Raw genomic sequence first — 13,208 nt, 5'->3', positions numbered from 1 at the left:
TATACTCTTCCCCAGAGAGGGGCAAAAGATCAGGCCTGGACAATGAGAATACTCCATTGTTCTAAACACAGTGATTGGCTCAGAGGTGGGCCCAGAAGCCAACCCAAATAGTTGAGATTAATATCTGGTCATTTGTTAAATTTGCAAGAAAGAGGTGTTGTCTCTCTGTCGAATTTGTTAAGCTGAAAGAATGGTAAGCTTCAGCTACTGGGGGCTGTCTTTGACACCCTAAGCAGAGAATTTGTCTAAGAATAATGTGAACAAATAGGAAGGTAAGAAATGGAGAGAGATAGTTCTGATGACACAGTTTGAACACCTGGATCCATCCATGCCTGAAGACCTCCTTCTGGGTTGTTCTGTTTGGTGAGCCAATACATTCAGGTTTTGCTTAAGCCAGTTTGAGTTGGGGTTTTGTCCCTTCCAATCAAAATAGTCCTAAATAACTTAACTACATCTCCCAAAAGAGAGCAGAGCTGGTTTAATGGATTGCTTATATTGTAGAAGAATGCCTAAATAGGGGAGCTACTCCTGACATAATGGAATAAAAAGCCAGAATTTGAGGCCCATCTCTGCTGCTGGACAATGATGCTACTCCTCAGAGTCTTATTTTCTTCCTTTGTAAAATGGAGAATAACATACTTCCTACCTACAGATGTATTGAGAATTAAAAGAGGTAATGGATGGAAAGGAGCTTTGTAAACTGAACATTGCTTTATAAATGTAAGTGATTGTCATTAAATTTTAATAAGTGGCTTGCCCAAGGATTAGAAATAGCAGCAGTATTGGAAAAGCACTTGCTGAGCTGTGAGTAGGTGGCACAGAATGTCTCCTTGTTTTAAAAACTAACCTTGGAGCAGTTACAGAAAGAAAGATTGAGAACGCTCTACAGAAAGAACCTCTCTTTGACCCCAGGGAGGGGCCAGATCAGAATGGAACAGCTGGGGGAATGAAATGAGGACTATAGATCATAAGGCAAGGGTGATGCTGGACTGAGCACCTGGATGAGAAGAGAAGACCCCAGGGCACTTCCAGCCAATATCCTAGTGAGAAAAGATAACTTACTGGATACACTTATGCCCAAATTAAGTGTTCAATTACATCAAATGTTTGATAAGCTCTTACAACATTCTCAGTCTCCTGATCTTTCTTGACATGTATTGTTTCATTTGATCTTCACAATAGCCCTGTGACATAGTGTTTTGACCTGACCTGAACTATATACCCTTCTCCCCCCAAAATTCATATGTTGAAGTCCTAACCTCCAGTACCTAAGATTGTGGCTGTATTTGGAGACAGAGACTTTATTTTTTTAGATATTTTTATAACTGTCATTATTATTATTTTATTTCTTTTTTAGAGAGAAAGAGAGAGCAAACATGTATGTGAGGGGAGGAGGGGAGAAACAAAGGGAGACAGAGAATCTTTTTTTTTTTTTTTGGAGACAGGAGACTTTATTTTTTTTTTATTCTTTTTTTTTAAGATTTTACTTACTTATTTGACAGAGATCACAAGTAGGCAGAGAGGCAGGCAGAGAGAGAGGGAGGAAGCAGGCTCCCTGCCGAGCAGAGAGCCCAATGCAGGGCTCGATCCCAGGACCCTGAGACCATGACCCGAGCTGAAGGCAGAGGCTTTAACCCACTGAGCCACCCAGGCACCCTAGGATTTTTTTATTTGAGAGAGAGAGGCCAAGCAACAGCGAGAGTGATGGTGGGGGAAGCAGAAGCAGACTCCCCACTGAGCAGGGAGCCTGACATGGGCTTGATCCCAGGACACGAGGATCATGACCTAAGCCAAAGGCAGATGCTTAACTTATTGAGCCACTCAGGCATCCTGAGACAGCGACTTTAAAGTGGTGATGAAGGAGGGGCACCTGGTTGGCTCAGTCTGTTGGAGGAGCATGCAATTCTTGACCTTGGGGTTATGAGTTCGAGCCCCACACTGGGTATAGAGATTACTTAAGAATTAAAAAAAAAACAAACTTTGAAGAGGCGATGAAGGTAAAATTAGATCATACGGGCGGACCATAATCCAGTATCACTGGTGTCCTTATAAGAGGATATTGGGACACAGACAACACAGAGACCACAGGATGACCATGGAGGACACAACAAGAAAGTGGCCATATACAAGCCAAAGAGAGTGGCCTCAGAAGAAACCAAACTTTCTGACATCTTGATCTTGGACTTCTAGCCACCAGAATGGTGAGAAAATTAATCTGTTTGTTTAAGGCACTCAGTCTGTAGTATTTTGTTATGGCAGCCCTGGCAAACTAATACAGGTAGGTACTATTATATGCCCATTTTACAGAGGGGGACACTGAAGTTGAGCAATTTGCCCAAAGTCACACCTCTAACAATTAAGAGAGTTGAGATTTTGCCTCAGAAGTCCTGTTCCAGAGCCCAGATTCTTAATCAGTTTCCTCATCTGTAAAATGGGGATGATGATAATAGTAGATTTTCCTTCTGAGAGTTTTCAGGAATGTTGAATGAGATATTGTGCACAAAAAGTGCTGATCACTTGCAGAACATTCAAAAGCGATTTGTCATTATTACTGCATAGCAAAAAAGTGGGAGTTCCAGGATTCAAACCTGGGACTACCTTGGTCAATACTCATGCATTTAACACTTGCATTGAACTGTTCAAAGTTCCTGAACCCTTGCAGAGAGGCACCAGAACTATGGAGTCAGACAAGGGGTAGTTGTACTCTAACCCTGATACCCAACAGCTGTGTGGGTTTGAGTAGTATGTTATGTAAATTCCTTGAACCTCATTTTACTAGTCTATAAAACTGAACAACTCCTTAGCCTCACATTTTTTAAGAAAGATTTTATTTATTTATTTGACAGACAGAGATCACAAATAGGCAGAGCAGCAGGCAGAAAGAGAGGACGGGAAGCAGGCTCCCTGCTGAGCAGAGAGCCCGATGCGGGGCTCAATCCCAGAACTCTGGGATCATGACCTGAGCTAAAGGAAGAAGCTTAACCCACTGAGCCACCCAGGCGCCCCTTAGCCTCACATGTTTTAACTGAAGTAAAATATGTAAGGTGTCGGTCTCATACTAGATGCTCATAAACATTAGTAGAGATGATTTCATCTTTTGTAGGAGATTAGATTCTAAAACAAATGCAGTTTGGTGGTGGTGGTCGGGTGATGGCCCCTGGCTGGCTCAGTAGGAAGAGCGTACAACTCTTGATTTCAGGGTTGGGAGCTCAAGCCCCATGTTGCGTGTAGAGATTACTTAAAAATAAAATCTTTAGAGAGGCGCCTGCATGGCTCAGTTGGTTAAGTGTCTCCCTTCAGTTCAGGTCATGATCAGGCTCCCTGCTCGGTGGAGAGTCTGCGTCCCCCTCTCCCTCTGCTCCTCCCCCTGCCTATGCTCTCTCTCTCTTTCCCTCTCTGTGTCAAATAAATAAAATCTTCAAATAAGTAAAATAAACCCTTTAGAAAAAAATGCAGTTGGGGAGAAATATGGTGTAAATTACCCTTTAAAAATCCCTTAATTGTGCTCGCTTCGGCAGCACGTATAAAAATCCCTTAATTGTCAATGAAGTACTATAAGCAAGTTTTCACGTATACCACCCCATCCTATAGTTCTTAGGCACTAAAGTTTCAAAAAACTGAGAGAGAGGGGCGCCTGGGTGGCTCAGTGGGTTAGGTCTCTGCTTTCAGCTCAGGTCATGATCTCGGGGTCCTGGGATCGAGCCCTGTATTGGGCTCTCTGCTCAGCGGGGAGCCTCCTTCCCACTCTCTCTCTCTGCCTGACTCTCTGCCTACTTGTGATCTCTCTCTCTCTGTTAAACAAATAAATAAATCTTTAAAGTTTTTTTTTTTTAAGATTTAATTTTTTTTTGACAGAGAGATCACAAGGAGGTGGAGAGGCAGGCAGAGAGAGGGAGAGGAGGAAGCAGGCTCCCCGCTGAGCAGAGAGCCCGATGCAGGGCTCGATCCCAGGACCCTGGGATCATGACCTGAGCTGAAGGCAGAGGCTTAACCCACTGAGCCACCCAGGCGCCCCAATAAATGAATCTTAAAAAAAACAAACAAACTGAGATAGACTAAAGAAAAGGAAAAAGTAAAGTCCATTTTCAGATGTGAAGATATTCAGACCTTTCTGCCTTTAAAATCTTACTAATCCGGGGTGCCTGGGTGGCTCAGTGGGTTAAGGCCTCTGCGTTTGGCTCAAGTCATGATCCCAGGGTCCTGGGATCGAGCCCCGCATCGGGCTCTCTTCTCCTCAGAAAGCCTGCTTCTTCCTTCTCTCTCTGCCTGCCTCTCTGCCTACTTGTGATCTCTGTCTGTCAAATAAATAAATAAAATCTTTAAAAAAAATAGGGGCACATCAAGCTCTCTGCTCAGTGGGGAGCCTGCTTCCCCCCCCCACACCTCTCTGCCTACTTGTGATCTGTCTCCCTGTCAAATAAATAAATAAAATCTTAAAGAATAAAAAATGAAAAAATACTTAAAAAAACATAAATTTTAAGAAAATAAAATAAAATAAAATCTTACTAATCCTTTAGGGGTGCCTGAGTGGCTCAGTGGGTTAAAGCCTCTGCCTTCAGCTCAGGTCATGATCCCAGAGTCCTGGGATTGAGCCCCACATCGGGCTCTCTGCTCCGCAGGGAGCCTGCTTCCTCCTCTCTCTCTGCCCTCCTCTCTGCCTACTTGTGATCTTTGTCTGTCAAATAAATAAATAAAATCTTAAAAAAAAATCTTACTAATCCTTTAAAAATGAGGGATATGTGGAAAATTGCAAAGAATTCATATTTACTTGTAGAATTTACTCTTCACTTATCAATAAAGTCTCTAGAGCATTACCACACAAAATAGGTTAATTTATGCTTGTGAGGAATAAAATAAATAGTCAGCTCTTCAGCAGTCAATCCTTAAATGTGTATATAAAGCTTAATGGAGCCAGGGGTGCCTGGTTGGCTCAGTCAGGACGGCATGTGACTCTTGACATCGGGGACATGAACTCAAGCCCCATGTTGGGTGTAGAGCTCACTTTAAAAAAGAAAGAAAGAAAAAGAAAAGCTAAAATGGAAAATCTGTGGGGTTTTTCTTTTTCTTTTTTTTTTTTAAGATTTTATTTATTTATTCGACAAGAGAGGTCACAAGTAGGCAGAGAGGCAGGCAGAGAGAGAGGAGGAAGCAGGCTCCCTGCTGAGCAGGGAGCCTGACGCAGGGCTCAATCCCAGGACCCTGAGATCATGACCTGAGCTGAAGGCAGAGGCTTTAACCCACTGAGCCACCCAGGTGCCCCTCTGTGGGGTTTTTCTGTCTGTCCAGCATTCCCTTTTTCTTTTTTCTGTTAAAAGTACTCAGCTTCTTCTTCTTCTTCTTCTTCTTCTTCTTCTTCTTCTTCTTCTTCTTTTAGAGATTTATTTATTTATTTATTAGACAGAGATTGAGAGGGAGCACAAGCAGGGGGAGTGGCAGGCAGAGGGAGAGGGAGAAGCAGGCTCCCAGCCGATCAGGGAGCCCGGTGTGGGACTTGATCCCAGGACCCTGGGATCATGATCTGAGCCAAAGGCAGATGCTTAACTGACTGAGCCATCCAGGCACCCCATTATTCAGCTTCTTTTAAGAAACTACCTCTCCTCCCCTCTCTGGGCAGAAGTAGATATGGGTCCCAGGCCAGCCAATTATACTGTCTGTTTTAGTCAGCTCAGACTGGTATTACAAGATACCATAGATTCTGTGGCTTAAACATGAAATATTTCTTTCTCAGTTTTGGAGGCTGAAGATCAGGGTGCTCACATGGTTGGGTTCTGGTGAGGATTCTCTTCCTGAATTACAAATAGCCACCTTCTTTCTGTTTCCACATGTGGCAGAGAGAGAAAGAGTGAGGGGTAGTCTCTTTTTAGAAGGACACTAATCCTATCACAAGGGCTCTACCCTCATGACCTCATCTAAATGTAATTGCCTCCTAAAGTCCCCACTTTTGGAGGTTAGGGTCTCAATATATGAATTTGGAGGGGGAAGCAAACATAAAGTCTATAATACTGCCCCACCCAACAAGCTTTAATGATTTTGCCTCAGGATGGGCAACTGAGCCTATCCTGGTCAAAGGTATTCCCTGGGGAAATAGAGTTGGGGGGTGGGCAGAGAGACAGAAAAAGAGATGTTTGGTTCTCCATTCCTTGGATCATAGGCTGTAAAGATGCTACCTTTTGGGTGCCTGGGTGGCTCAGTTGGTTAAGTGACTACCTTTGGCTCAGGTCATGATCCTGGAGTTCCAGGATCAAGTCCCACATTGGGCTCCCTGCTCAGCAGGGAGTCTGCTTCTCCCTCTGACCCTCCCCCCCCCATGCTTTCTCTCTTTCATTCTCTCTCTCAGATAAATAAAAATTTTTTTAAGATTTTATTTATTTATTTATTTGACAGACAGAGATCACAAGTAGGCAGAGAGGCAGGAAGAGAGAGAGGGGGAAGCAGGCTCCCTGCCGAGCAGAGAGCCCGATGCGGGGCTCGATCCCAGGACCCCAGGATCTTGACCCAAGCTGAAGGCAGAGGCTTTAACCCACTAAGCCACCCAGGCACCCTTAAAATATTTTTTAATTTGCAAATTACTTTTTTTTCTCTCTTTTATTTTTATTGTGTTATGTTAGTCACCATACAGTACATCATTAGTTTTAACCAACTGAGCCTCCCAGGTGTCCCTGGCCTTACTTTTCTCAGGCTCCCCAGTGGGATGGTGAATGTGACCATCTACAACCTAAAGGCAGCATCTTTTTTTTTTTTTTAAGATTTTATTTATTTCTGAGAAGGGACCCTGATAGAGGGCTCAATTCCAGGACTCTGGGATCATGACCTGAACCGAAGGCAGAGGCTTCACCTTCTGAGCCACCCGAGTGCCCCAAATCCCGCCCCCAACTGCTTTTTTGTTTACAATGGTTTGAATTCGCCTTCTCTCCAATGTTCCCTCCTGCAATAATCCTCATAAAAAACATATCTTGGGGCACCTGGGTGTCTCAGTTGGTTAAGCTTCTGACTCTTGATTTTGGCTCAGGTCATAATCTCAGGGTGGTGAGACTGAGTCCTGTGTTGGGCTCTGCACTTAGTGCAGAGTCTGCTTAAGATTCTCTCCCTCTCCCCCTACCCCTGTTTGCACTCTCTCTTTCTATCTCTCTAAAATAAATAAATAAAATCTCTCTCTCTGTCAAATAAATAAATAAATAAAAATCTTAATATATATATAATAGATATCTGTGATATCACAGATATCTATTATATATATATTAAGATTTTTATTTATTTATCACAGTTATCTATTATATGTAATAGATATAATATCTATTATATATATAATAGGATCTGTGGAATACTCATGTTTTGAAATTCGTGAAAAATCCCTTTGTAGCCTTGTATATGGTCTATTTTCATAAATATTCTCTGTGTGCTTGCAAAGAATGTGCATTCTCAATTAATGGAAGAAAATTCTCTATATTTTTTAGCTATAGCCTGTTAATTGTCTTGTTCACATTTTATAGATCATTACTTTTTTTTTTTGTCTGAGAAGTATATTAAAATCTCCCATTATGACTGATTGTGAAAGGAAATGAAAGAACTTTATGGAGTGATGGGAACATTCTATATCTTGCTGGGAATTTTGGTTACACAGGTGTATGCATTTGTCAAAACTCAGCAAATGTACACTGAAGATTTGTGCATTTTATTGCCTGCAAAATTTATTTCAAAAGAAAAACTTGGACCTAGTTAGTCAACTTCAGTTAATAAAGTCTTTAAGGGAAAGGAAACTGACTGCAAATTACTTTGGAATGCATAAAAAATAAGATGCGTTAATCCATGGACAGAAAGACAGAGAGGGTTGGATAGTTACATGTAAAAGCCAATAGAGAATAAAATGTTACTAGTAGGATTTGGATATTAAGTACAGGCATGCCTTGTTTTATTGTACTTTGCTTACTGGCACCTTGTAGATAATGCATTTTTTACAAGCTGAAAATTTGTGGCAACCCTGCTTTGAACAACTCTGTTGGCACCATTTTTCCACCAGCATTTGCTTGCTTCATGTGTCTATGTCACAGTTTGCTAATGCTCACAATATTTCAAACTCTTTCATTATTATATTTGTTACAGTGACCTGTAATCAGTGATCTTTGGTGTTACAACTGTAACTGTTTTAGCACCCATGAACTAAGAACCTTTAAGACAATGAACCTAATCAATAAATGTATGTGTTTTGATTGCTTCACCAACTGGCTGTTCCCCATCCCTCTCCCTCTACTCAGGCCTCCTTGTTCCCTGAGACACAACAATATTGAAATTAGGCCAATTAATAACTGTACAATGACTTTCAAGTGTTTAAAATGAAAGGAAGAGTCACACATCTCACTTTAAATCAAAAGCTAGAAATGATTCAGTTAGTGAGGAAGGCATGTCAAAAGTCAAGGCAGGCCAAAAAGCTAGGCATTTTATACCAAACACTTGTAGATGCAAAGGAAAAGTTTTTGAAGGAAAGTCCTACTCCAGTGAACACATGAATGATAAGAAAGTGAAACAGCCTTATTGTTGAGATGAAGAAAGCTTGAGTGGTCTGGGTAGAAGACCAAACCAGTCACAACATTTTTTAAACCAAAGCCTAATCCAGAACAAGACCCCACTCTCTTCAGTTCTGTGAAGGCTGAGAGAGGTGCAGAAGCTGCAGAAGAGAAGTGTGAAGCTGGCAGAGGTGGTTTGTAAGGCTTAAGGGAAGAAGCCGTCTCCTTAACATAAAAGTACAAGGTGACGGAAGTGCTGATACAGAAGCTGCAGCAAGTGCTCCAGGAGATCTTGCTGAGATCATGAATGAAGGCGGCTGCACCTAACAAATTTCCAATGCAGATGAAACAGACTTCTCGTGGAAGAAGAGGCCATCCAGGACTTTCATAGCTAGAGAGAAGTCAATGCCTGGCTTCAAAGCTTCAAAGCACAGACTGACTCTCTTGTTAGGAGCTAATACAGATTGTGACCTAAAGTTGAAGCCAGTGCTCATTTACCATTATGAAAATCCTAGGTGCTTAAGAATTATGCTAAATCTACTCTGCCTGTGCTTTATAAATGGAACAACAAAGCCTGGATGACAACACATCTGTTTATAACATGGTCTACTGAATGTTTTAAGCCCACTGTTGAGACCTACTGCTCAGAAAAGAAAGACTTCTTTCAAAATATTCCTGCTCGTTGATAATGCATCTGGTCGGCAAGACCACTGATGAAAATATATGCGATTAATATTGTTTTCAGGCCTATGAACACAGCATCCATTCTGCGTTCCTCTCCCTCTGCCCCTCCCCTCTCACCCCACTCATACTCTCTTTCATTCTCTCTCAAATGGATAAATAAAATCTTTTAATTATTTTTTAAGATTTTCTTTATTTATTTGATAGAGAGACACACAGCAAGAGGGAACACAAGCAGGAGTGGGAGATGGAGAAGCAGGTTTCCCACCAAGCAAGGAGCCTGATGCGGGGGATCATGACCTGAGCGGAAAGCAGACGCTTAACGACTGAGCCACCCAGGCACCCTTTCCTACTTTTCTAAAAAAGATTTCATTTAGGGGCACCTGGGTGGCTCCGTCAGTTAAGTATTTGCCGTCAGCTCAGGTCATGATCCTGGACTCCCGGGATCGAGTCCCACATCTTTGGGCTTCCTCCCTCTGCCCCTCCTCCTGCTCCTTCTCTCCTTCTCTAATTCACTCTCTCTCTCTCTCTCTCTCTCAAATAAATAAATAAATAAATAAAATCATTTATTTATTTATTTATTTGAGAGAGAGAGAGAGAATGAGAGCACAAGAGAGAGTGAACAAGCGCAAGCTAGGGGTTGGGGGCAGAGGGAGAAGATCATGACTTGAGCCGAAAGTAGATCCTTAACTGACTGAGCCACACAGGTGCCCCTCCAGTAAATTTTTAAAGAGGAATTGATTTTATCATTTACAATAGCCAAGATGTGGAAGCAATCCAAATGTCCATCAATTGATGAATGGATAAAGAAAATGTGGTATATCTGGGTTATGGACATTGGGGAGGGTATGTGCTATGGTGGGTGCTGTGAAGTGTGTAAGCCTGATGATTCACAGACCTGTACCCCTGGGACAAATAATACATTATATGTTAATAAAAAAGAATTTTAATAAATAAATAAATGGAAATTAAAAATTTTAAAAAAGAAAATGTGGGGTGTATATATATGTGTGTGTGTGTGTGTGTGTGTGTGTGTGTGTGTAGCAATATTACTCAGCCACAAAAGAGAAAGAAGTCTTGCCATTTGCAATGACATGGATAGAGCTAGAGGGTATTATGCTAAGTGAAATAAGTCAGAGGAAGACAAATACCATATGATTTCACTCATATGTGGAATTTTAGAAATAAAACAAACAAGCAAAGGGAAAAATAAGAGAAAGACAAACCAACAAACAGACTTAATTATAGAGAACAAACATGAATGGGTTAAACAGGTGATAGGGATTAAGGGATGTACTTATTGTGATAAGCACCTGGTGTTGTATGAAAGTGTTAAATCACTGTATTGTACACCTGAAGCTAATAGTACACTGTATGTTAACTAACTGGAATTAAAATTAAAACTTTAAAATGATTAAAAAAAATAAGGAAGAATTGATTTAACCAGATCTGTGTTTTTCTGGTGCCTGAATAGAGAACGGCTTGGGGAATGGGAGTCAGGCATGAAGTTACAAAGACCAGAGGAGTTTGTAGTCTTCAAGAGAGAGATGATGGAATAAATGTCTTCTATTTGCCTCTCTGGATCTGTGCTCCTTCTTGCTCTCTATAGCCCTCAGAGATTGACCTACATAGACCACATTAAAGTTCCTGTACCGTCTACCTTCTGGTGGTGTTCAGCCAATGGCAGAGGGATAAATGAGAATGAGGTTGGGGTATTTATTGCTCCAGTTCAATTTCATGAGGTCACCCAGGGCTGGTCGGGCCCCTTAACAGAGATCCTGCCAAGGCCTCTCTAAGTAATTCTCTGTTTTGCTCAACCTCTTGGCTAGGGAAATGGTAAGAGTTTCCTATCACTAGTCTCAGGGACTACTCAGTCCCTGTATTTTCCTTACACCATGCCCATACCTTTGTAACTAGTTCTTTCATTAGGCTTTTCTCAATTTACCCAAATTTGATGTTCTATCCAGTTTCTACTGGGACCCTGACTAATACTGGTGACAAGGGGCCATGGTTTCAGTATTTACCTTTTTCTCTATGTCACTAAAATTTTTGTTTGATTGCGCTTTTATAATATTTCTGTTACAGGATAGAGGAAACTTGCCCTTCGGTGCCCCAAAGGAGAAAGGAAAGTGCTACCTGAATGTCACCTCTGTCACTCATCTTGGGATATAAAAGGAAGCAGCCACTTCAAAGGGAAGAAGCAGGAAGCTGGTGCAGTTCAGAGTATAGTGAGGAAGAATTTTTCTGTCTAAACATCCTTTAAAGTGTTGAATTGTACCCCTGCAAAAGATATGTTGAAGTCCTAATCCCCCAGTACCTCAGAATATGACCTTATTTGGAAATAAGATTTTTACAGAAGTAATCAAGTTAAAATCATGAGGTCACTGAAACCATAAAACTTCTAGAAGAAAACATAGGCAATAAACTCCTTGGCATTTGTCTTGGCAAGGATGTTTTTTGGATTTGACACCAAAAGCAAAGGCAACAAAAGCAAAAGTAAACAAGTGGGACTATATCAAACTAAAATCTTCTGCACAGCAAAGGAAACCATCAACAAAGTGAAAAGGCAACCTACGGAATGGGATAAAATATTTGCAAGTCATATCTGACAATGGGTTAATACACAAAATATATGCAGCATTCATATAACTTGAGAGCAAAAAACTATGCAAACCATTAAAAAGTGGGCAGAAAATCTGAATGGACCTCTTTTTTCAAAGAAGACATACCAATTACCAAACGGTCCATAAAGGTGTTCAATATGACTAATCATCACAGAAGTGCCCATCAAAACCACAATGAGATATCACTTCACACCAGTGAGAACAGCGAGTTCCAAAAACAAAAACAAAAACAAAAAAACAGGAAATAACAAGTGTTGGTGAAGATGCAGAGAAAAGGGAACCCTCATGCACTGTTGGTGGGAGTGTAAATTGGCTCAACCACTATGGAAACAGAATGGAAGGAGAAGGGCACCTTCCAATCCAGAAACATAAAATCTCTCTCCTTTAATTTGAGACTTTCTTAATTTCTCAGCACGATGTTTGTTGTTTCCAGTGTCGGCAGTCTTTCTTGGGGCTCTTTCAACAAGACTTTCTTCTCCCTGGTACTCTGCCCCCAAAATCCCACCCACTTGCTAGCTTCAAACTCCAGTCTTTATTTTCTCTGCCCATTCTATGCTTGGGTTCTATACCATGCCTCACAATTTGAAGTGTCCTCAGGGAGAGAACCACTGTGAATGTGAGACTCACATTGTAGGCTTCTCTCCTCAAGAATCATTGCTTGCGGGGCCCCTGGGTGGCTCAGTCAATTAAGTATCTGCCTTTGCCTCAGGTCATGATCCCAGGGTCCTGGGATGGAGTCCCATGGTGGGCTCCCTGCTCAGTGGGGAGTCTGCTTCTTCCTCTCCCTCTTCCCCTCCCCCACCTCATGCTTGCTCGTGCACGCTCTCTCTCTCTCTCTCTCTCTTACTTTCTAGGGGGAAAAAAAAATCATTGCTTGCATTAGCTACTATCCAGTGCTGCAGTTAACATTGCCTAGTTTTTACAGTTACAAATGGTGAGAAGCTAAGACTAACACCAGCTACTCCATCACAGATGAACCAGAACTTCAAAATAACAGTTTAGAAATGTTGCTGTAGCAGCTACTGTCAGCGCAACGCCATATCTCTAGGTACTCATTGTTCCTGTTAATGCCAACAGCTTCCTACTGAAAGCCCATGGGCTTCCTCTGGGCACAGAAGCATGCCTATGTCTGTTCAGAAGGTTGATGTGCCAGGGAGTTAGTACTCGAGAAGCACCCTTCATCCAATTTTGACATGGTCTTCCAGAGGTCCCTGGAAGAATTGAACCTGTTTCCCACAGCAACCACTTGCTCATTAATGCATTCTGAAATGGCATTCTTCTTTTATTTCACTTCTCTGTTTCTCTATAGGCTCTTTTTAGGGATCACTTTCTCATTGAACTCCTTGCACTCAAACCTTTGTTTCATGGACTGCTTCTGAGAGAACCAAAACTATGGCACTTG

Source organism: Martes martes (assembly GCF_963455335.1).
Source record: "Martes martes genome assembly, chromosome: 1".
NCBI classification, from domain to species: domain Eukaryota; kingdom Metazoa; phylum Chordata; class Mammalia; order Carnivora; family Mustelidae; genus Martes; species Martes martes.
Note: the sequence above shows the minus strand (reverse complement) of the source record.